This window comes from Oryctolagus cuniculus, chromosome 11, assembly GCF_964237555.1.
Source record: "Oryctolagus cuniculus chromosome 11, mOryCun1.1, whole genome shotgun sequence".
Lineage (NCBI taxonomy): Eukaryota > Metazoa > Chordata > Mammalia > Lagomorpha > Leporidae > Oryctolagus > Oryctolagus cuniculus.
Genome location: NC_091442.1, coordinates 38177578 through 38200137, shown reverse-complemented (window position 1 = coordinate 38200137; position 22560 = coordinate 38177578). Strand labels below are relative to the sequence as shown.

Sequence of the window (22560 nt, the reverse complement as noted above, 5' to 3'; positions counted from 1 at the left end):
CGCCGACTGGGCTCAGGCGCTCAGGACGTAGGTGACGCTCGGGGGGTTGGATCTCAGCTCTGTTAGTCTCAAGTCTGGGGTGCTCATCCCGGGGGCGCCGCGCCCGGAGGGGACTTGGGGGCCGCCGTAATGCAGCCGTTGCTCTTGGGCCACCGCCTCATGACCGCGCTGCAACCTCCGGCTCCCGCGCGCGACTCATGCCTTGCAAGGGGGCAGCTGGCAAATGGAAGCGCTCCTGGATCCTCTCCTCAGACGCTGGAGCGACCCGGGTCCGGCGGTGGGCTCGCGTCGCTGCAGCGGCACCGCGCGTTTTTCCTCCTGTGCTTCTCGCTCTGGTTCCTGCGCTCCTGAAGTGGCTCGGAGTGGCGGGCGCGCTGAAGGCTGTGGCCTTTTATACCGCGTTCCGCCCGCCTCCCAGCGCGTTTCCTCCCTCCCTCCTCCCCTGCGCCAGCCCAGCCCTTCCCTGCCGGTGAGCGCAGCCCAGCCCAGGCGTTCGTACACAAACGTCCCTTTCACACACTCTTCCAAGCCCGTCTCGCATCTCGGACCCCAGCGTCTCCTGGGTGGATCCTTTGGGGTCTCTTTTGGCGAGTGAAATTAAAGCTTTCCAGATAGCAAGGCCCCTACCTTTCTGCCCCCGTTCTCCGAGTCCTAGAAACCTAGATGCTAGATTCTGAATCTGAGCTCATTCACTTTCCCAGCGCACTTCTTCATGCATGACACCTCAGCCGAGTCTCACTCCACGGATGACAAGAAGGGCTTTTACCTTTCCCACAGTTTCTCAGGTCACCGTAGGGTGGTGCAGAATTTATATCGCGGTGGTTAAGGCACGCTGGTTGGATTTTCTGTGTCGGGGGGTAGGAAGATAACTTGTAGAATTAAAAAAAAAAAAATCTGGCCGGCACCACGGCTCACTTGGCTAATCCTCCGCCTGCGGCGCCGGCACCGCGGGTTCTAGTCCCGGTTGGAGCGCCGGATTCTGTTCCGGTTGCTCCTCTTCCAGTCCACCTCTCTGCTGTGGCTCAGGAAGGCAGTGGAGGATGGCCCAAGTGCTTGGGCCCTGCACCCGCATGGGAGACCAGGAGGAAGCACCTGGCTCCTGGCTTTGGATCAGTGCAGCGCACCAGCCGTGGCGGCCATTTGGCGGGTGAACCAATGGAAAAAGGAAGACCTTTCTTTCTGTTTCTCTCTCTCACTGTCTAACTCTGCCTGTCCAAGAAAAAAAAAAACCAACCAGGGCCAGCATTTTGTTAATAAATTGGCAGGCGTGAGATCCCCCCCCCCCCTTTCAGTTAATGTTTTTGGCGGGAGAGAAAGAGATGTGTAGACGGCGTGCTTGCTTGGGATGGTTAGGCAGCTGGTCCTGCCAGGCGGGCTCCAGGCTCCAAAATGCCCCTCATTGTCAGCTGGTGCACTGGCGGGGGAGAGTTTGAAACAATAGACTGAGCACGGTTCAGAATGGGAGATCAAAGAGGGCAGATCCCAGCGGTTTTCAAGTCCCACAAGGATACTCACTGTGTTTTCCAACTAGGAGCACGTAAAAGGGAAGGAGGGGGGGGAGACTCAGCTGTACAGAGATGTCGCATCTATAAGATGGCACACTGGAACCCTGTAGCCAAAGAGAGTTTAAGGATGGCTCCAACCCCAGTTGTGCCGGATTGCGATGCAGGTACACTGGAACAAGTGGCTTTTCTTGTGGGCAGAGGCAGACTGGCATAAATTCGCCTCCAAGGGCTGTGTCCTTACTTCACACGCAGCCCGCACATGTGAGCCACAAACACTTCTCCTCTCATCTAGGTCACTTTTTTTTTTTTTTTTTTGATCCTAAGGCAGGGTAGGGGGAGGGAAATGGCTTTTTTAAAATTCTGGAAAGAAACCCTTACAATGAATGCAAATTCTTGTAAAATTGTAAATTGAGATTTAGAGATCAAAGTCTTTTGTAAAATGTTGTAAAATGTAAATTGAATTTTGGGGCAGATGTCTTTATAAAATGTTCAACAGGTTATATGAATGAATCCTATTAAAATCCCTTCACGCTGGGGAATCCAAATTCCAGGTGAGTTTATGTTCTAGCAAGCACGCGTAATGAGTATTGATAAACATACGGGTGCTGGGGCTAATATTGCCCACAAGGCTGCCAGCAGAGAGCCACTTTTGAGATGTTAGGGAGCACTGGTTTATAATTTTCATACAGGGTAAGTTTCAAGCACATTTATGAAATTGTATACCAAAAGCTGATGAAATATTTTAAAATCCTACCTCCTTCAGAGTACTACAGTAGCACAGTACTCATGCCTTTATGATTGATCGCACTATACTCAAGTACAGTGTGTCTGTTTGCTTGTCTGTCTTCCCCCAGAGCTGGATCAGGATCACCTTCATGGTAAAAGGCTCCAAAACCCCTTGCCCCCATCTCCAGGATCCAATTTTCTTCTTCCTGGGATGACAGCCATAACTGTGCTACTTCCATGTCTGGCCATAGAATATCTTGAGTGATTAGCCACATGTGCTCTCTTTCAACATGGTACAGGAGACTGAGGTATAAGGAGCCCAGATCTAACTTACTACTCAGAAGAGAGTTATTGGGCCAAGAATGTCTGTGTTTAACTTTACACAAGTGAGCTATACCGCATGTCAAAGCACTGTGATTTGGAGATGTTTGTTGAGCAGCTGCTATTACTCGTGGTGATGAGTACAATCTTCAAGGCAGGGATGTCTGCTTCATATGGCATCATTATTTGCCTTGCATAGAGTAATTTTGCTCAACTGATATAAAAATGTTTCTTGAAAATTGAATATTTGAGAGTGGAGGATGGAGATAGAGGAGAGGAGAGGAGAGGGGAGGAGAGGAGAGGAGAGGAGAGGGGATGGGAGGAGAGGAGAGGGGAGGGGAGGGAAAAGGAGGAGAGAAGAGAAGAAGAGAGAAGGGAGAGAAAGAAACAGGTTGCCAGCTACTGGTTCACTCTCCAGATGCCCACAGGAGCTGGAAACTCTATCCGGGACTCCCGCATGTATGTCAGGGACCCATTTACTTGAGCCACCTCCACTGTCCCCAGGGTCAGCGTCAGCAGGAATCAGGAGCTGAAGGTGGATATCAAAATCAGGTACTCTGATAGGGAATGTGGAAGTCTCATCTGGCATATTAGCTACTAAACCATATACTGACCCCAGTGCTTTTTAAAATTTTACTTTTCTTTTTGAAATATTTATTTATTTGAAAGGCAGAGTGATGGGTGGAGTAAGGGGAAAGGGAGAGAGAGTAAGGTGGTGGGGGGAGAAAGAGATCTCTCCCATATGCTGGTTTACTCCCTAAGTGCCAACAATAGCCAGGAATGATCCTGACCAAAGCCAGGAGGCTGGAGCTCATCTAAGTCTCCCACATGGGTGGCCGGAGCCTCTGCACTTGGGGCATTTTTGTCCTGCTTTCCTAGCTGTATTAACAGGTACCTGGATCAGAAGCAGAGCAGCCAGTTCTTGAACCAGAACTCTGATACTCCGCACAAAAAAAAAAAAAAAAAAAAAAAGAGAAAAAAAACCTTTTTTATCTTTCAATTGCATTTTCTTTGAAGTTCTTGAAGTTTCTCATATATGTGTTTTAATATAGATTTGGGAAGTAAAAAATCTGACTTTTTCTGAGTGTAGAGATGACTAGAATTTAGGCATTGTGGTGGAATGTTATGTATTCACAAACCCCATTTCCTTGTCTTCCTGGACATACCAATAGACTACATTTCCAAATATCCTATACAGGTAGGTACAGACATGTGACTGATTTAAGCCAATATAATGTGGATTGCAAGTGTTGTGTTCCCCTTCCAGATTTAGCCCATAGAAACTTCTTTTGCCTGGTGCGCCCTCTTTCCCTTGTGTGTTGTCTGGCTGTTTGGCTGTTTCTGCCCAGGGTAACTTTAAAGCAACAATCAGCCTATGTCCCTAGAGCAGAGCCCCTCCCTACCTTCTCTTACCTCTAGTAAAGAACACCCTGGCTAGGATATTGTGTGATTGTGAGACAAACTTTTTTTTTTTTTAATTTTTTTTGACAGGGAGAGTTAGACAGTGAGAGAGAGAGAGAGACAGAGAGAAAGGTCTTCCTTTTTCCATTGGTTCACCCCCCCAAGCGTTGCGGCCAGCACGCTGCTCCCGATCCGAAGCCAGGAGCCAGGTGCTTCCTCCTGGTCTCCCATGTGGGTACAGGGACCCAAGCACTTGGGCCATCCTCCACTGCCTTCCTGGGCCACAGCAGACAGAGAGCTGGACTGGAAGAGGAGCAACCGGGACAGAATCTGGTGCCCTAACCGGGACTAGAACCCGGGGTGCTGGCGCTGCAGGCGGAGAATTAGCCTAGTGAGCCATGTTGCCGGCCAAGATAAACTTTTTTTAAAAAATTGTATAGTATTCAGCCATTGGAATTTAGGCTTTTGGGCAGATGTGGTTGTGAAATGCTTTGACCTACTGTTTGGGATACCTGCATTTCATATAGAGGAACCTGGGATCTAGTCTTGCCTCGAATTCTGATTCAGCTTCTTACTAGTGTGCCTGGGAGGCAGCAACTGATATCCCAAGTACTTGAGTTCCTGTTCCCCATGTGGGAGACCTGGATCAAGTTCTGTCTCCTGGCTTCAATCATTTGCAGGCATTTAGAGAGTGAACCAGTGGATAGAAGACCTATCTTTCCATATCTCTCTACCTTTCAAATAAATAAGTAAAACTTAAAGAAAAAATAATAATGTTTTTAAAATTTGAGAGTTAGTTCCAGGAGCTTCTATTGCCTTAACTAATACAGGAGATAATGTCCTAGGGGTATATGGGTATGGGCAAGGGTAGCAAACCTTCTCTTTAGAGGGCCAGATAGCAAATATCCGTCAATGTAATTGGCCATAAAGTCCCTGTTGCAACTACTCAGCACTGCTATCTCAATGGGAAAGCAGTTGTAGAAAATATGTGAGGGATGGGTGTTTGGCCTAGTGGTTAAGATGTCATGCCCACTTCCTATTTCAGAGTACCTGGTTCCAGATCCTGACTCCAGCTTCCTGGAGTAGACCTTGGGAGGAAGTAACAATGGCCCAAGTAATTAGGTTCCTGCCACCCAAGTGGATTGAGTTCCTGGATCCCAAGCCTTGGCCCAATCCTGACCATTGTGGGCTTTTGGGGAGTGAATCGGAGGATGGGAGCTCTGCCCATCAATATCTCAGCCTCTCAAATAAATAAATAGAAATTTAAAAAAAGAAAATATGTCAATGAATAGGTATGGATGTGTGTGTGTGAGTGTGTGTGTGTTTTAATAACAGATGAGCTGGAGCATATGATTTAGCTTGGCAATGCTGCTCTCAGAGACTGAACATCTTGTCGCTTTGTCTCTGATGCTATATGTGAAGGCATTATAGCAAAGTAGAGTTAGATGGATTACACTGAGTAGCTGTGTAACCCTTTGTGCAAATTATTTTACCTCTCTGAGTCTGTTTCCTGATCTTTAAACGGGAGTAAGGATGTCTACTGTTGTGAAGTTCAACTATCACTTCCGCATGTAGGACGAGGTATGTAGTTCCCTGTCTATCTGATTGATGAAGGGTTCCATATTCTGTCCACGAGGGCAGGAGTCTAATCTGCCACCTTCGCATCTGAATTCATATACAGTAGGCACTCCATAAATATCCATTCAACTAATGCAACTTTGACAAAACTATTGCAAATCATAGCTCAAAGGAGCCTTCGAGGTAAACGCTAAGCCTCATGAAAACACAAACAAAGTCCACAGTGTTGTTCCATTAAAAGCTCTTTTGAACTGTGAAGGAGTCCCAGGGCTCACAAGTGAGAAAACCACCACCCTCCGAGGCATTCCCAGGCTCTCTGCCCCTGAAGGCAGCTGCAAGGCTTGTGGGACACCTGGACCTCTCTGGCAGCCCTCTGCTTCCCAGTGACCCAGTACACACAAAATGTGTGAAGACGAGGGGACCCCTGTGAAGCTCTCTGTGCTCCACCCTCAGTGACCCCAAATGTATGAGACCGCTGAGCACGTGGCTTTCTGAGGAGACCATGGAATTGTATTCCCAAGGCAGTGCTGTCATTTTCCAGAACAAGGGTAGAATGCCTGTGAACTACTTGGAAGGATTCCTGGTGCTTCCCAGTGACATGGCAGCTCTTCTGCTCTGTTTCTGTTGTGATACTACAATATGGTGCCTTGCTCCTCCACTGGGTTCTGCAGATAGCTAGCCTTGTGCCTTTTGTCTGTATTCAGAAAGGTATCCCTGGCCGGCGCTGCGGCTCACTAGGCTAATCCTCCGCCTTGCAGCGCCGGCACACTGGTTCTAGTCCCGGTTGGGGCGCCAGATTCTGTTCCGGTTGCCCCTCTTCCAGGCCAGCTCTCTGCTATGGCCAGGGAGTGCAGTGGAGGATGGCCCAAGTGCTTGGGCCCTGCACCCCATGGGAGACCAGAAGAAGCACCTGGCTCCTGCCTTCAGATAGCCGCGGTGCGCCGGCCGCAGCGCGCTGGCCGCGGCGGCCATTGGAGGGTGAACCAATGGCAAAAGGAAGACCTTTATCTCTGTCTCTCTCTCTCACTGTCCACTCTGCCTGTCAAAAAAAAAAAAAAAAAAAGATATCCCTTTATTCTTTTTGCTTTGTTACAATTATTTCTGTGCAGACTCTGGGACATAAAATAAAATCTCAGGGATGTACAGTAAAGCTGGAGAAGAAAAGTTTCCTAATTAGAAGATTATATGTTATATAACATATAAGTTATTTTCAAATTTCCTACAAATAATTTGTAGGCAGGAAGAGAACAAACTGTTAGGTTGGAATTTAATCTCAGAATCCAGATTGTGAAAGGGATCATAGAATTTTCTAGCTTCTTTTTACAGATGAGGCTCAGAGAATTAAATAAGCAGTCTGAATATCACAGGGGGACTTGGTGGAAGCATCAAGTTTTCTTTTAAGGATTTATTTATTTATTTGAGAGGCCGAATTGTAGAGAGAGAGGGAGAGACAGAGAGAAAGAGATAAAGAGATCTTCTGTCTACTGGTTTATTCCCCAGATGGATGCAACAAGTCAGAGTTGAAGCCAGGATCCTGGAACTCCATCCAGGTCTCTCACGTGGGTGGCAGGGACCCAAGTACTTGGGCTGTCTTCTGATGCTTTCCGAGGCATATTAGCAGGGAGCTGGATCAGAAGTTGAGCAGCCTGTACTCAAACCTGTACTCATATGGGATACCTGCCTCGCAGGCAGCAGGGGGCTTAACCTGCTGTGCCACAAGGCTGGCTCCAAGCATCATGTTTTCTAACTTCAAGATCAATGCTCTTTCTACTTTTGAAATCAAATGTTCAAAAATTAAAGTATGCTACACCCACAGCAAAGAGGACCTGTCTTAGGTGAGTGGCTCAATGGAGTTTTTACATTTAGATCAAGAAACCAGACGCTGCCAGCATCCCAGAAGTCCACGGAATGTAAAATATTCTGACTTCCATCAGGACACATTAGATTTGCCTTTTCAAAAGATTAGAAAAATGAATTTTACACTATGCATTCTTTTGTATTTGGTGTCTTTTGTTGTTTTCTATCCCTGTCTATTTCTAGTATTATTGAAAAGACACACAGAGATCCTTGTGGTAGATTTTTTTTTAAATGATGGTAGTTTTATTCCTCGTTGTTTTCAGGCCCTTTACAGTGTGATTTTGCAGCTTCTCAAATCACAAATGAAGGCTTCATACCTCTTGACTCTGGGCTGGCCTGGTGATTTGCTTCGACTAACAGAATGCAGCAGAAGTGATGCTATGCCAGTCCTTCAACTAGGCTTCAAGAAGCCTTACATGCTTGCTCTCTCTGCCTCTGTCCATGTCTCTCCCTCTCAATCACTCTGTGCATCTCAGAGCTTTGCCACTGCTACGTGAATAACCTAGAACTTGACTTCTGAAGGGGACCTAATACCCCTGTGGTCCCAGCTGACACCAGCCTAATCCCAGAAACAAAAAGTTGGCCTGGAGCTAATCACAAGCACATAAAGTAACCTAAGCCCCGCCTAAACAAAACAATAGGCTGAGTAGAAGGCTGTCGTTGTGTGTGGGGTGGTCTACCACATAGTAACAGCTACCCAATGTAACTCTTCACCCCAGATTCCTCAGTGTGTATCTCCTAAGAGTAAGAATATTCTACACCATCACGATATAATTACCATACTTAGGACATTTAGTATTCATACAATAAGACCACAAAATTTATCATCCATATTATGAAATTATCCATATTATGAAATTTCTAATTGCCCCTACAGTAACATTTGTGGCTACTTTTTTCTAGCTAGGATAGAAGTGAGAATTCCTTATTCCATTAAATTGTTATTGTCATGTCTCTTTATCACTTTTTGTTCTTGAATGGTCCCTGTCTCTCCTTCTCCCTCTTTTTCTTTTGGACCTTCATGCCATTAACATTTTTTTAAAAAACAAAAATAAACAAGCAAAAAAAAAAAAAAAACCTAGGTTGATCTTGCAGAATGATCTTTTGTTTATACTTGCAGTGATCTTTTCTTCAGGATTAATTTCAGATTATGCACTTTGGGCAGCAATATTGCCCAACATTTGCATGCAGGCCGTGATGCCGGTATGTCCAAGTATTGGGAAATCTGTTTCAAGAAGAGATCCTCACTAATTTTTCTGAAGATAAATGTCATGAGTTCTTTTTTTTCAAAATTGTATATTTATTTATTTGAAAAGCAGAGAGAAAGAGGGAGAAAGGAATCTTCTACCTGCTAGTTCACACTCCAGATGCCTGCAAGGACCAGGACCAGGCCAGGCCAAAGGCAGGAGCCCAGGACTCCATCTGAGTCTCTCCCAAAGATGGCAGGGGCCCAATTACATAGGCCATCATCTGCTGCCTTTCCAGGTGCATTAGTAGGGAGCTGGATGGAACGTGTAACAGCTGGGACTCTGACTGGGCACTCAGATACGGGATGCAGGCATCCCAAGTGGTGGCTTAGCCCTTAACCCACAGAGCCGTAACACCCATCCTGAAAGAGTTATTGATTGAGAATATGTTGGACACATTTTATGTGGAAAGGAGAAAACAGGAGTCCATCTAATTTCCTGGGAAGAAATCTACTTCACTTTCTTCCAAGTTGTTTGCCAATATGGTCCAGCTTCCTCAGGGCAGTGTATTGGGACTGTATTAGAGGGTGACTCTCCTCAGGGTGAACTCCATTAATCAGTTATTTTGTTGGCTCTAATCAAAGATCATTATCAATTCATTCTTAATAATTTAGTCTCAAAGTCCTTTTTTATTCTGTCTCTCTTTCTTAAGAGCCAAATCAGTCATAGTATAATAAAAGGGAGAATTAAATTTGTAATTAATTAAAATTGTCTTTAATTTTTTGAAAATAATAAATACCTTAGCTTTATATGATGTGTTTTTTTTTTTTTTAAAAAGGATCTAAATCTACCTTAAGGAGATTTAAAAGAGCTCAAATAAAGAAAAAAACCAACAGGCCAGGAATGTTCACTCTTTTAACAATTAAAAGAAATTGAAATATTTTCTGCAACTCCAGGTAAGATGGCATCTTAAAGAAAGCTATACTGGTTAGTTTACATTCAGAGGAGAATTTATTGCAGCAGTTCTTCAGCAGAGAAAGATCAAAATAACACCTCTGAGATGCCACATCAGAGACATCTCCACTCCAAATAGCTTTGCGACTGACTGGTTCTAACATCTTTACTAATAAACACAAGATCTCATCATCCATGCTTGTGGCAAAGATTTCACAATGACTGAGGAGGGTGTAGGGCCTCATTTGTGAACCAGATGTGTCCAAACTGAAATCTGAAGATTCTCACTTGTAAACTCTAAACAGGATGATGAAAGTTAAATGAGAAAGAGCCTTGTGGAAGAATGAACATGAAAAAGCTGTTTATGTATTTGGACCTCAAATTTGGGATGGTTGTTATAAAGTTTGGGATTCTTTATTTACCTGCTGTCTAACTTGGTTCTGACATTGCAGTTCAGTAAATAACTGTTGGCTTTTATCCATAATAAAGGGCAAACAAATTTCCTTTTTTGGGACCCCAAGAGGCAAATAATATTTTAAAAGCATGTTTTGGTTACTCGGAAAGACTGAAGGATAAACCAGTCTCACACTTTGGTGGGCGTGTGTGTTTCTGGGAATAAGCAGCATGTGATGGTGGTGTCAGGTGTGGCTATACTGAAACTTCACTTTTGTACCCATGTCAGTCAGGGAAAGCAACACTGGCTGTTTTTTTTTTTTAATATTTATTTTATTTATTTGAAAGACAGTTACAGAGAGAGGTTGAGCCAGAGAGGCCAGTCTTCCATTGTGCTGGTTCACTCCCCAGATGACTGCAATGGCCAGAACTGAGCTGATCCAAAGCCAGGAACCAGAAGCTTCTTCCAGGTCTCCCATGTGGGCACAGGGGCCCAAGGACTTGGGCCATCTTCTACTGCTTTCCCAGGCCATAGCAGAGAGCTGGATCAGAAGAGGAGCAGCCATGACTCAAACCATCGCTCATATGGGATGCCAGCGCTGCAGGTTGGGGCTTTAACCCACTGCGCCAGAGCACCGGCCCCAACACTGGCTGTTTTTAAAGAACACCTTCCCACTCCCAAAACTCAATGGCTTAACACAATAAAAGTTCATTTCTTGCTTATGCAATGGTATTTTCAGTATTTAAAGGTATTCATAGGACATCATTCCTTTGATTAAGGGACCCAGACTTCTTTTGTTTAGTGGGTATACGTGTTCTAGAACATTCATCTAGCAGACAAAGGAAGAGGAAAAGAGTATATTGAGGGTTGCTCAGGGTATTTTAAGGACTGGACCACATGCCATTGGTCAGCACTCAGTTGCAGAGCAGCATCCAACCTCAAGAACAACTGGGAAATGGAGTGTTTTTTTTTTTTTTTTTTTTTTTTTTTTTTTTTACCGGCAGAGTTAGACAGTGAAAGAGACAGAGAGAGAGTTATAGGCAGTGAGAAAGAGGCAGAGAGAAAGGTCTTCCTTCCATTGGTTCACCCCTCAAATGGCCGCTATGGCCGGCGCACTGCGCTGATCTGAAGCCAGGAGCCAGGTGCTTCCTCCTGGTCTCCCATGTGGGTGCACTTGGGCCATCCTCCGCTACCCTCCCGGGCCACAGCAGAGAGCTGGCCTGGAAGAGGAGCAACCGGGACAGAATCCGGCACCCCGACTGGGACTAGAACCCCAGGTGACGGCGCCACAGGCAGAGGATTAGCCAAGTGAGCCATGGCGCCTGCCCAGATATGGAGATTTCTGTATGCTTAGGAATGATAATAATAAAAAAAGTATGTTGTGTTGCTTCTACATTGGCGTTATTTCTGCCAAAACTCTACTCATTGTCACCAGTTTGTGAACAAAAGCTTCTAGTGTTGTGGAGGAAGTTTAGTAGCAGCCAGCATTTTTTTCCCCTATAACTCTGATAGGAAACAATTTTAGCTTTGTGGGACAAGATCATTCTAGGTGTGGATTCACCAAACTGTTTGTTATTTTTGGGCATATGGAAGAACTGCATTTCCCAGCTAGGTGAGGTAATGTGACTGAATTCTAGAACCAACTTATTCATTTCTAGACCTGGTTCCTGAAGTATTCCAGGCTATCCTCCCCCCCTTTTCCCCCATTCCTCTCCCTTCTTCCCTCTCCTTCTTACCTCTTCCTTTCCTTCCTTTCTCTCTCTCTCTCCCATCTCCCCCTCCCCTCTGTTCCATCCCCTCCCTGTTCCCTCTGTCCCCTCCCTTTCTCTCTCCCTCTGCTTCCTCTCCATCTCCCTCTTCTTTTCTGCTGGTTGGATGCAAACAATACAGTTTAAAACTCTAGGGTCTTTTGAAATGGCAGTCAGTGCAGAGAAGGAACATTGATTTCTTGAATGACCTTGTAGGTCAGAAGCCTCCTTCCTTCCTGCTCCACAAGCCTGCACTGGCAAAAAAATCACACTTATTATGTTAAGCCACTGAAAATTCACAGGTATTTGTTTCAGCAGCTAGAGTTGCCCTGTCTAATAAAAATATATAATCCTTGAAATTAAAATCACCAGCCTATGCACTTATTACCTAACTTTATCTTCTGAACCCTCTAAAATTTGCATGCCACTCCTTGAAAATAAATCCCCATTTGAAAATCAAGGAAACAACCTCAGAGAAGGAAAATGCCTCTCAAGCAGGTGCCGTGAGTTAGAGCAGGAGCTGGGGCCTGAGCCAAACATGCCCCAGTTGCAGACTGGCAGATTTCCAGGAAAGCTGTCCACACATTTAGTCCACTGGGAACTGCAGTACCAGCTCCTCACAGGACCATCAAGTAGCTTAACAGACCCTGCCAATGTCCTTTATCACCTTGGCCACACTGAGAGATGCAAGGATCCCCCATGCTGATCACCTGTGACTCTGCCTGAGGGGGTTCTCAGGCCATAAGATTACATCCCTGTTCCCACCCTGCTGGTTGCTGTGAGACCACTGCTGAACTGACGACAGACATGTATGTCTGGTCAATACCTTGATTTCCTTCCTTGTTGGTCTAACAGTTGGTATGTTCTGCAGTCTCCTAGAGGACCCTCAGAGGGAATGGTCCTCAGTTTCCCCAAACGCTAACCTGCCCATTAACTCTGCATCTTGGTCCCTTCCCTCTCACGGTCATTCCCCCCTTCCATTTTTGATAATTTGGCAAAGAGTTGGCTATGCACTGTTCCCCCCAGTTCATAGGCTGAAGCCCCAGTGCCCAGTGGGATGGCTTTGGAGTTGATTAAGTCATCAGGGTGGAACGCTCATGAATGGGATTTGGGATTAGTAAGAAGAGGGAGGCAAGAACTTGCCTCCTCTTTGCGGTGTGCAAGAGCAGCAGAGAAGCGAGAAGACAGCCTCATGGCACATGGAACCAGCCAAAACTTTGGTCTTGGACTCCTTGCTTTCAGAACTGGGAGAAATAAAGGGCAGCAGTTAATGGTGCTGTTTTAGTCTGCCGGACAGAGAATAAGGAGAGGCATGGACAAAGACCTGAGTTGAAGGGGGATATGTTAGAAGAGAGTTTCAGGTAAAATATTCATTACTTACAAACAGTCCTAGGGATAGGAAAGGGCTTGGGATGTGCCAGGCATAGAAATGAGGCTTGCACTGCTGGACTGAGAAGAAGCACACGGCAGGGTGTGTGTGTGTGTGTGTGTGTGTGTGTGCTTGGAGAGGTGGGTGTGAGCCAGCTCCCTAGGGCGTTTGTATTTATCTTAAAGATGGAGCGACAGCAAAAAGACGAAAGATAAGCATAGGAGCGATTTGTCTGACTTATGTCTCCAAAGTTCAGTATTTGATCTTTTCAGAAAATGTGTAACTCCTTTTGGGCAGAAGACAGCACAGATACTCCACAAGGTCTACCCTTGAGCTCCCTCTTGCAGGCAAGGCTGGACCCGGCGGGCTGTGCCGTACATTTTCTAGAAGGTCTGTTCTGTTTCTCCTTCCATTCTCAAAGGGCTGGCGGTGGTGGTGCTGGATGGGTGAAGGTGCCCTCACTGTTTTCAGATACATTTGGCCCCTATTCTATCTGAAAACAGTTCCATTGCCAGCTACCCTATGCCAAATCTGAAATGGATTTATTCCAATTGGGAAGAAAATACTAACTCACTATTAAAATGGTATTTTCCCCACACTTTGACCACACCAAATAAATATCCTTTTGCACAACACCCTGTTAAAATTACTAAGGAGGCCCCAGCAATATATCTGTGCCCAAGGGGAGAATTCTATTACAAAGGTGGACAAAATGGGCCCTTGAAAGCTCCGTCAAGTAATCTTGAAAATGGCAGAGGGAAACTGTGAGCTCGAGATGTAAAATAATTGAACCAAAGTGGCTCAGCAGGCAAAACAGCAACTGAGTCTCCCTCGCTGGCTTCCCATCAAAGGCAGGGAATTCTGCTGTGAAAGTGATGAGGTTGTTTTAGATTTCGAACTAAGATGTTTCAAAATTACAGGAACCTTTTGGGAACCCAAAAGCAATCAGTGCTCAAAAGGCTGATTAAGTCTGTCTTGAAACATATAGATGATAGAGTCATATTATTTGAGTTATTATATTCATGAGGATTCTGAGAGGTCATGTGACATTTTTAAGTTTTATATGAAATGATCTTACAAAACTGTTTTTGGTGTGAACACATGTGACAAGCATTTGAACAAACACTTTATTCCCTTGGAGACAACCCATGTATTTTGGTTTCAGAATGGATTTAAAGATTTGGGTCAGAAATGCTTTTAAAATATGAGCTTCTCCTTAGAGTTTCTTAATTTCTTACTCCGAATCACTCTTGGCCCTATCCCTTTTCTGAAGTTTAAAGAGATGGTTTGACAGTACAAATTACCTTCTTTGTTTTCCATTTAGCAGAGCTTGTGGTTTTTATGGGCATATAAACTATTTTTATAACGTAATTCTCTGCAAGTTGTGGCATGAAGGAAAATAGGCATGGGCTATAAAAAATGTGTGCTAAATCACTGCTAATTAAAAATGCAGCTATTTATCATGCAAACAGAATCAAATAATTTCTTTTTTAATATTTTAGTTTAATTTTGTTTTATATACATGGAGTTACATTTTATTAGGACAGACTCTAATTTCAAATGCATTGAGGCAGTTGGAAATGCAGAACCTTCCAGCATCTAAACAAGATCCTAAAGTTTGATCCTGAGCTTTGAGATGGGTGATTGTGTATGAAACAGATACATCTGCTTGGGTCATCTTGTAAGATTGCTGAAAACAGATATTTTACTTCATTTTAATTTATCTTTATATTTTAAAGATTTATTTGAAAGTTAGAGTTACAAGAAGAGGAAGGGAGGGAGGGAGGGAGAGAGAGACAGAGAAAGAGAGAGAATCTTTCATCAGCTGGTTTACTCCTCAAATGACTGCAATAGCTGGAGCTGGGCCAGGCTGAAGCCAGGAACCTGGAACTCCAACGGGTCTCCCATGTGGGTGCAGGGACCCAAGCTCATGGGTCGTCTTCTACTGCTTTCCCAGGAACATTAGCAGGGATGGATCAGAAGTAGACCAGCCAGGAGTGTGCTCAAATGGGCACTCTCATGGGATGCTGGCATTCCATGTGGCAGCTTAAGCTGCTGCACCCAATACTGGCCCCTAATTTATCCTAATTACAGTTTCTTTACATTCACTTTATAGAGGCAGTTCAAATCATGGCATTATCAACCTACTAATCCTCTGTGTGGTCATAAAGTGGGGATAATAATACTGTTTACTTACATTGCTGTTGCATGCTTTAATTCAGTTAATACAAGATCTGGAACAGTGACTGGGTAACATCCAATGCACATTATTTATTTTTCCCAACCCCTGGCATCTAGTTATAATGCATGTACTTTATTCTTAGTAGCTGCTTTAAAAAAAAAAAAAAAAAAAAAAAAAAAAAAGAGGCCGGCGCCACGGTTCACTAGGCTAATCCTCCGCCCAGCACACCGGGTTCTAGTCCCAGTCGGGGCGCCGGATTCTGTCCCGGTTGCCCCTCTTCCAGGCCAGCTCTCTGCTGTGGCCCGGGAAGGCAGTGGAGGATGGCCCAAGTGCTTGGGTCCTGCACCCCATGGGAGACCAGGATAAGTACCTGGCTCCTGCCTTCGGATCAGCGTGGTGCGCTGGCCGCAGCGCGTCAGCCACGGCAGCCATTGGAGGGTGAACCAACGGCAAAGGAAGACCTTTCTCTCTGTCTCTCTCTCTCACTGTCCACTCTGCCTGTCAAAAAATTTTAAAAAAAGAAAGAAAAACACTTTTTTAGTCATTTATTCGATAGGTAGAGAGAAACAGATTTACAGAGAGCTTCCACCCACTGGTTTGCTCTCCAGATGCCCACAATGGCTAGGACTGCACAAGGGCCAAAGCTGAAAACTCAGTCCTGGTCTACCACCTGGGTGGCAAGGATCCAGCTACTTGAGCCATCACTGCTGCCTCCTGGGGTCTATGTTAGCAGGAAGCTGGAGTCAGGAGCCAGAGTTGGAAATTGAACCCAGGTACTCCAATATGGGATGTAGGCATCAAATGGCTAGGTCAAATGCCTGCCCCAGTAACTGCTTATTAATGAGAAATCTGGTAAAACAGACCTTTTGCAGAATTCAAATGGTAAAATAGACATTTTTCATGAACTCAGGGAGTCCAGTGAAGCTCATTGAATGCACGTTTATAATACCCTTTGTGTGTTACAGTGAGCCATCTTGGTAAGCTGCAGACGGAGGTACCGACCTGTGAGATTTGAGTGTGTGTGTGTGTATGTATGTATGTGCGTATTTAAAAAGATTTTATTAGCCGGTGCTGCGGTTCACTAGGCTAATCCTCCGCCTTGCGGTGCCGGCACACCGGGTTCTAGTCCTGATCGGGGCGCTGGATTCTGTCCCGGATGCCCCTCTTCCAGGCCAGCTCTCTGCTGTGGCCAGGGAGTGCAGTGGAGGATGGCCCAAGTGCTTGGGCCCTGCACCCCATGTGAGACCAGGATAAGTACCTGGCTCCTGCCGTCGGATCAGCGCGGTGCACTGGCCACAGCGCGCCAGCCGTGGTGGCCATTGGAGGGTGAACCAACGACAAAAGGAAGACCTTTCTCTCTGTCTCTCTCTCTCTCACTGTCCACTCTCCCTGTCAAAAAAAAAAAAAAAGATTTTATTTATTTCATTTGAAAGGCAGAGTTAGAGGAGGAGAAGAAAAAGAGAGATTCCATTCATCCACTGGTTCGCTTCCCAAATGATCATAACAGATAGAGCTGGGCCAAGCCCATGCCAGGACGCATGCCTCTGCCTCTCTGTAACTCTGCCTTTCAAATAAATAAATAAATCTTTAAAAAATTATTATTTCAATTGTATGCTTTTATAGTATGTTGCGTGATAATTCTGTACATGCATTCAATGTGTAATGATCAGATTAGGGTAGTCAGCATTTCCAGCTCTTAAACAATCTTTAAAATGTTTTTTTTATTGACACTTAATCATTGTACTTATTTATGATTACAGTGTGATATTTCCATACATGTGTAAAATGTGTATCACCCAATAGAGTAATCAGTGATTCTCTCTCCATGTCAATGCTTGTATTTGGAAACTTGAAGCTCCTCGCTTCTATTTTCTCATAAAGTACAAAATAAACTACCGCGTGTGGGGAAGCCGGAGAGTCGGCATGCCTCGGTGCGCGCAGCTGGTCGTGCGCCCCGCCGGCAGCGGGAAGACAGTCGGGAACTGATTGAGGTGGACGATGTGACGGAGGATGATTCCTTGCAGTTCGGTCCCACTGGAGGATTGGTAGCTTGCATGGAGCACTTTGCCAATAATTTTAACTGGCTAGAGCACGTCTTGGTCATGTAGAAGACGACTTACATCCTTTTTGACTGTGCAGGTCACACCGAGTTGTACACTCGCCTGTGATGAAGCAGCCGGTCCAGCAGCTTGAGCAGTGGGAGTTCCGAGTCTGTGGAGTTTTTCTTCCTGATTCTTAGTTCATGGCGGAGTCATTCAAATTTATTTCCGGCATCTTGGCTGCCCTGAGTGCCACGATCTCTCTAGAAATGCCACAGATTGACATCATGGCAAAGATGGATCTGCTGAGGAAGGAGAAGTTTCTAGATCCAGGCATGTATTCTTTGTTAGAAGATTCTACAAGTGACGTAAGAAGCAACCAATTCCAAAAATTGACTAATGCTATATGTGGACTGAGAGATGGCTGCAACATGGTTTGATTTTTACCGTACGATCAGTCAGATGAAGAACGCATGAACAATGTTACAGCATATTGATTTGGCCATTCAGTATGATGAAGACTTAGCGTTTAAAGAGCCTAAGGGACATGCCGTTGAATCTGCCTCTTTGCTTGGTGAATATTTTCAAGAATGCCAGAATGAATGAAGAGTTTGCTAAAACGTAACTCTAATGTGTGAAGAACTTGTGGTCAAATTGGCAGAACATTCTTCTCCTTGAAGGATACAGTAGTAGAAAGCTATTTATTTCCATGGAAAAAATGGTGCAGCAGCACGCCAGAATCAGGTTCTGAAACTGCTGCTGTGTAAAATGGAATCTTTTAGTATCATTTTAGCAGCATCAACTTAGATTTTTTTTTTTTAATTTTTGACAGGCAGAGTGGACAGTGAGAGAGAGACAGAAAAGTCTTCCTTTTTGCCATTGGTTCACCCTCCAATGGCCGCTGCGGCCGGCACGCTGCAGCCGGCACATCGCGCTGATCCGAAGCCAAGAGCCAGGTGCTTCTCCTGGTCTCCCATGAGGGTGCAGGGCCCAAGCACTTGGGCCATCCTCCACTGCCCTCCCGGGCCATAGCAGAGAGCTGGCTTGGAAGAGGGGCAACCGGGACAGAATTTGGCGCCCCGACCAGGACTAGAACCCGGTGTGCCGGCGCCGCAAGGTGGAGGATTAGCCTATTGAGCCACGGCGCCGGCCCAACTTAGATTTTAAAAGTCAAATTGGGGGCCAGTGTTGTGGGACGGCAGGTTAAGCCACTGCGTATGATGCTGTCATCCTGTATGAGCACTGTTTCAAATCCTGGCTGCTCCACTCTGATCCAGCTCCCTGCTAATGCCCCTGGGAAAGCAGAGGAGGATAGGCCAAATGTTTTCCGGCCCCTGCCGCCCAGTGTGAGACCTGGATGGAATTCCAAGCCCCCAGCTTTGCCCCAGCCCAGCTCAGCTGTTGCTGCCATTTGAGGAGTGAACCAGCAGATGGAAGAGCTCTCTCTCTCTGTAACTCTGTCTTTCAAATAAATATATAAATCTTTAATAAATTAATAAATAAAAGTCAAAATTGAAATGGAAAAAAATTATTGTGTGGGGCCAGCATTGTGGCGTAGCAGGTTAAGCTGCTGGTGCAGTCATCCCATATGAAGACTGCTTTGAGTCCCTGCTGTTCCACTTTCTATCCAGCTCCCTACTGATGCACCTGGGAAGTCAGCAGAAGATGGTCCAAGTGCTTGAGGCCCTGTCACCCACCTGGGAAACCTGGATGGAGTTCCAGACTCCTAGCTTCAACCTGGCTAGGCCCTGACCGTTGCGACCATTTGGGGAGTGAATGAGCAGATGGAAAATCTCTCTCTCTGTCTCTCTCTCTTTTTGTAACTCTGCCTTTCAAATAAATAAATAATACAATACAATGCAATACAATATAATACAGTACAATACATACTTCTCTCCTTCTAGTATCTCTTTAATTTTTTTTTTTTTAGTTTAGCACTTTCTCTTTTTAGGGAAAGGCTGAGAAAAGCAAATATAAATACCGAATAAGAAATATCAGGAAGTGAATTTCCCTCTGTCGTCAGAGCCAAGGCAGACCTGCTCCAAGGACTGGCAGTGTCTCCTTGCTGGAATCAAAGGGCACTGAAGTGGGATTCCAGCATGACATTTGCGGCACAGTATGTTCCTAACTGTGCTTCCAACTGTCAGAGATAGAAACGTCACATGGAGCCTTATAAATACGTACAATTTAATGGGTCTGTTTGAAAAAAAAAAAATTGCTTAAGAAAAAGAAAAAAAAATGGCACTGAACTCTTAAGACTTGCTGCTTCCTCCTATAACCATCATACCTCAATTTAAAAAGTGGGTGGGGGGTTATAATGGAAAGGTAACACTGGGCATTGAAAAAGGTCAGGAAGAACAGAGTTTGAAAAAAAAGCAATAAAGGAAACAACACAGGCAACCTTCAGGCAACGTGTCCACTGTGAGCATCCTTGTTACTTGGGAGACTGCTCAGCTGTGAATATGCGCAGGCCTCACCTGCTGGATCAGATTCCCCAGTTGATTTGGCTGTACACTCAGGTCTGAAAAGTCCTATCTGGAGAAGCACACGTTGGGAAGATGAACATAGTTACCTTGTACACCCCGAGGGGCATCTTACTGGCCATGTTGTACTGCTTACCTGTTATCCTGCTTAAATTTTAGGTATTTCTTCACCTTTCCCCACTTTGCAGTATCTCTTTCTTGGTCCCTCTCCACCTTGTTCTGTGACTGGCCTTGGAGGCCATTACTCAGACTGGATTTTGTTCACAGCTCTGCTGGGGCCCCGGCTGAATGAGCCTGGTGAAACCACTTAACTTCTGTGCACGTCTGTTTACTCTTCCTTACAAAAGGCCTAATGATACTGGGCTACTGAGCTTAAATTAATTAATGTTTATAGAGCACTTCAAGCCTTGGGGATAAAAGCCTCTTTGAAAACGCATGCAATTATCATTATGGCTAATGAAGCTCTCTCCTAACTCCTCCCCCCTCACTGGGGGGCAGGGGAGCTGCCTTTCGTAACATAATCCAGATTAGTTGGGAATTCAGAACAAATGTCCTTTTCCATTTCTGCACATTCTACTGGTGTTTTTCAGTTTTGTTTTATTTCCCCTTTTTAAAATTTTTTAAACTACAAACTAGATTTAGATCAATGAAGGCAAGAGAATTTATGATAAAACAACCAAATCAGGTTCTTACTTACTGCTTTTCCCCAGGTGATAGACAACGAACCACCCACAGTGTCCAAAGGAAGATCCGTTTACTCTTCAGGGATAATCACATAAATGACCTTTGTCATTGACAATTTACATTTATTCTTTCTTCATTTCTGCAGGTCATGTCTTAGGTTGTCATTGTCAATTTGATTTTGGAGATGATGAGGGAAGTAGTTACATAAGTCAATGCAACTACTTCAAAATGCTCTTTTGAATACTTAAGTTAATCTGTTTTTTGAGTTTGGGGAAATCAACTCCAGTTTATGTATACCAGGATATACTTGCTGCTTTACCTATTTGGAATCATTTTGAAGAGAGAAGCTTTAGTTTGAAACAGTCTGGTCAGGATAAATTCATGGTTATTAATTGAGTTTCGTAACTGTTATAGAGAGGCTATGTAAGTGTAAAGGCCTCAGGACTGGCCCAGGAAGTGTGAAGTCAACGCTGTTCAAGGAGTGCATCTCCAGCACAGCCCAGCCCCCCTTTGAAGGAGCAGAATCATGAAACCAAAGCACAAGCACTGACTTGACTTGTAATCCCCCAGATCTGGGCACCATTTTGACATCGTGAGCACACTCTGCTCACTTCATTGCTTTGGTTTAGGATTCAAGTCTTCACTGAAAACCTTTTATTTTTATTTTACTGTATTTTATTAGAAAGGCAGAGAGAGCGCACGCATGTGAGAGAGAGGATGGGGTGGGGAGTGAGATCTTCCACGTGCTGGTCCACTTCTCAACTGCCTGTGGCTGCAGCCAGGAGCCTGCAACTCCATCTGGGTCTCCCACATAGGTGACAAAGACCCAAGCACTTGAGCCATCATCTGCTGCCTACCGAGGTGTACACAAGCAGGAAGCTGGAATTAGAAGCGGAGCCAGGACTCGAACCCAGGCACTCTGTTCTGCATAGTATGCGGGTGTCCCAAGTGGCATCTTGACTGCTATGCTGAATGCCTGCTCCTGTTCACTGACCTTTAATCAGAGTCCTAGAAGCAAATGCACAAAGTCAGTTTTGAACATAAATATTCACTTCTCCGGTAGGACACTGGTTTGAAGAAGCGTTCCTGAGACTCTTGTTTGTACTGCAGGATGAAAAGTGGCCCTTGCTGTCCAGAGGCTTGCTTCTGGAGGATAGAGACATGATAAGCAGCCTGCACTGTGGCATAGCAAGTTAAGTCTTGGCCTGTCATGCTGGCAGCCCATGAGGGTGCCGGTTCGAGACCTGGCTGCTCCACTTCCAATATAGCTCCCTGCTAATGTGCCTGGAAAAGTGGCAGAAGCTGCTTTACTTTTCCCAAGTGTTTGGGCTCCTGTTACCCATATGAGACACCTGGACGAAGCTCCAGGCCCCTTGCTTCAGCCTGGCCTACTCTCAAGCTGTTGTACCCATTTGGGGAGTGAACCAGCAGATGGAAGATTTTCTCTCTCTCTGTAACTCTGCCTTTCAAATAAAAGATGGGGGGAATGGGGATGAATAGGCTCATGTTTGTCTCTCACTAAGGAAGCTTTGTGAAGGGGAGAATCCAAATCTGTTGCATTTACTGCGTTTTTTTTTTTTTCAAAGATTTATTTATTTATTTGAAAGGCAGAGTTACAGAGATGCAGAGGCAGAGACAGAGAGAGGTCTTCTGTCCTCTGGTTCACTCCCCAAATGGCTGCAATGGCTGGAGCTGGGCTGATCTGAAGCCAGGAGCCAGGAGCTTTTCTGGGTCTCCCACATGGCTGCAGGGGCCCAAGAACATGGACCATCTTCCACTGCTTTCCTAAAACATAGCAGAGAGCTGGATCAGAAGTGGAGCAACTGGGATTCGAACCGGCGCTCATATTGGATCCTGGCACTGCAAGCAGCAACTCCACTCGCTATGCCACAGCGCTGGCACCCACTGTGGGGTCTTAATTCATTGTAGAAGCATACTAAATACTTTTCGAGTGCATGGAACAAGAGAGGGAAAAGGAGAAGAAGAAAAGAGTAAGAAGGAAGGAAGGGTGATAATGTTGTTATTCAAATAGAAGCACCTTACAAATTAAAAGGACAGTGATGAATATGTTTGTGGGATGAAGTACAAATTAATGGCCCAGAAAACCAAAAAATAAACCGCAGTGGTGTCAA

General features: G+C 45.2%; 1 protein-coding gene and 1 pseudogene across 9 annotated transcripts in view; both read left to right on the top strand.

The window, feature by feature from the left end:
• The window catches only part of TASP1 (taspase 1), a 504811-nt gene that overhangs the window by 418786 nt on the left and 63465 nt on the right, over nucleotides 1-22560 (top strand). The window contains exon 17 of one of the 9 annotated variants that reach the window (XR_011380002.1): nucleotides 9414-9531. The exons of the other annotated variants lie outside the window; for them this stretch is intronic. The gene's annotated coding sequence lies outside the window, so the exon portion shown is untranslated. The remainder of the gene's footprint in view (nucleotides 1-9413; nucleotides 9532-22560) is intronic. 9 annotated transcript variants of the gene reach the window in all.
• LOC138844333 (GPN-loop GTPase 3 pseudogene) lies at nucleotides 17076-22403 on the top strand (annotated as a pseudogene).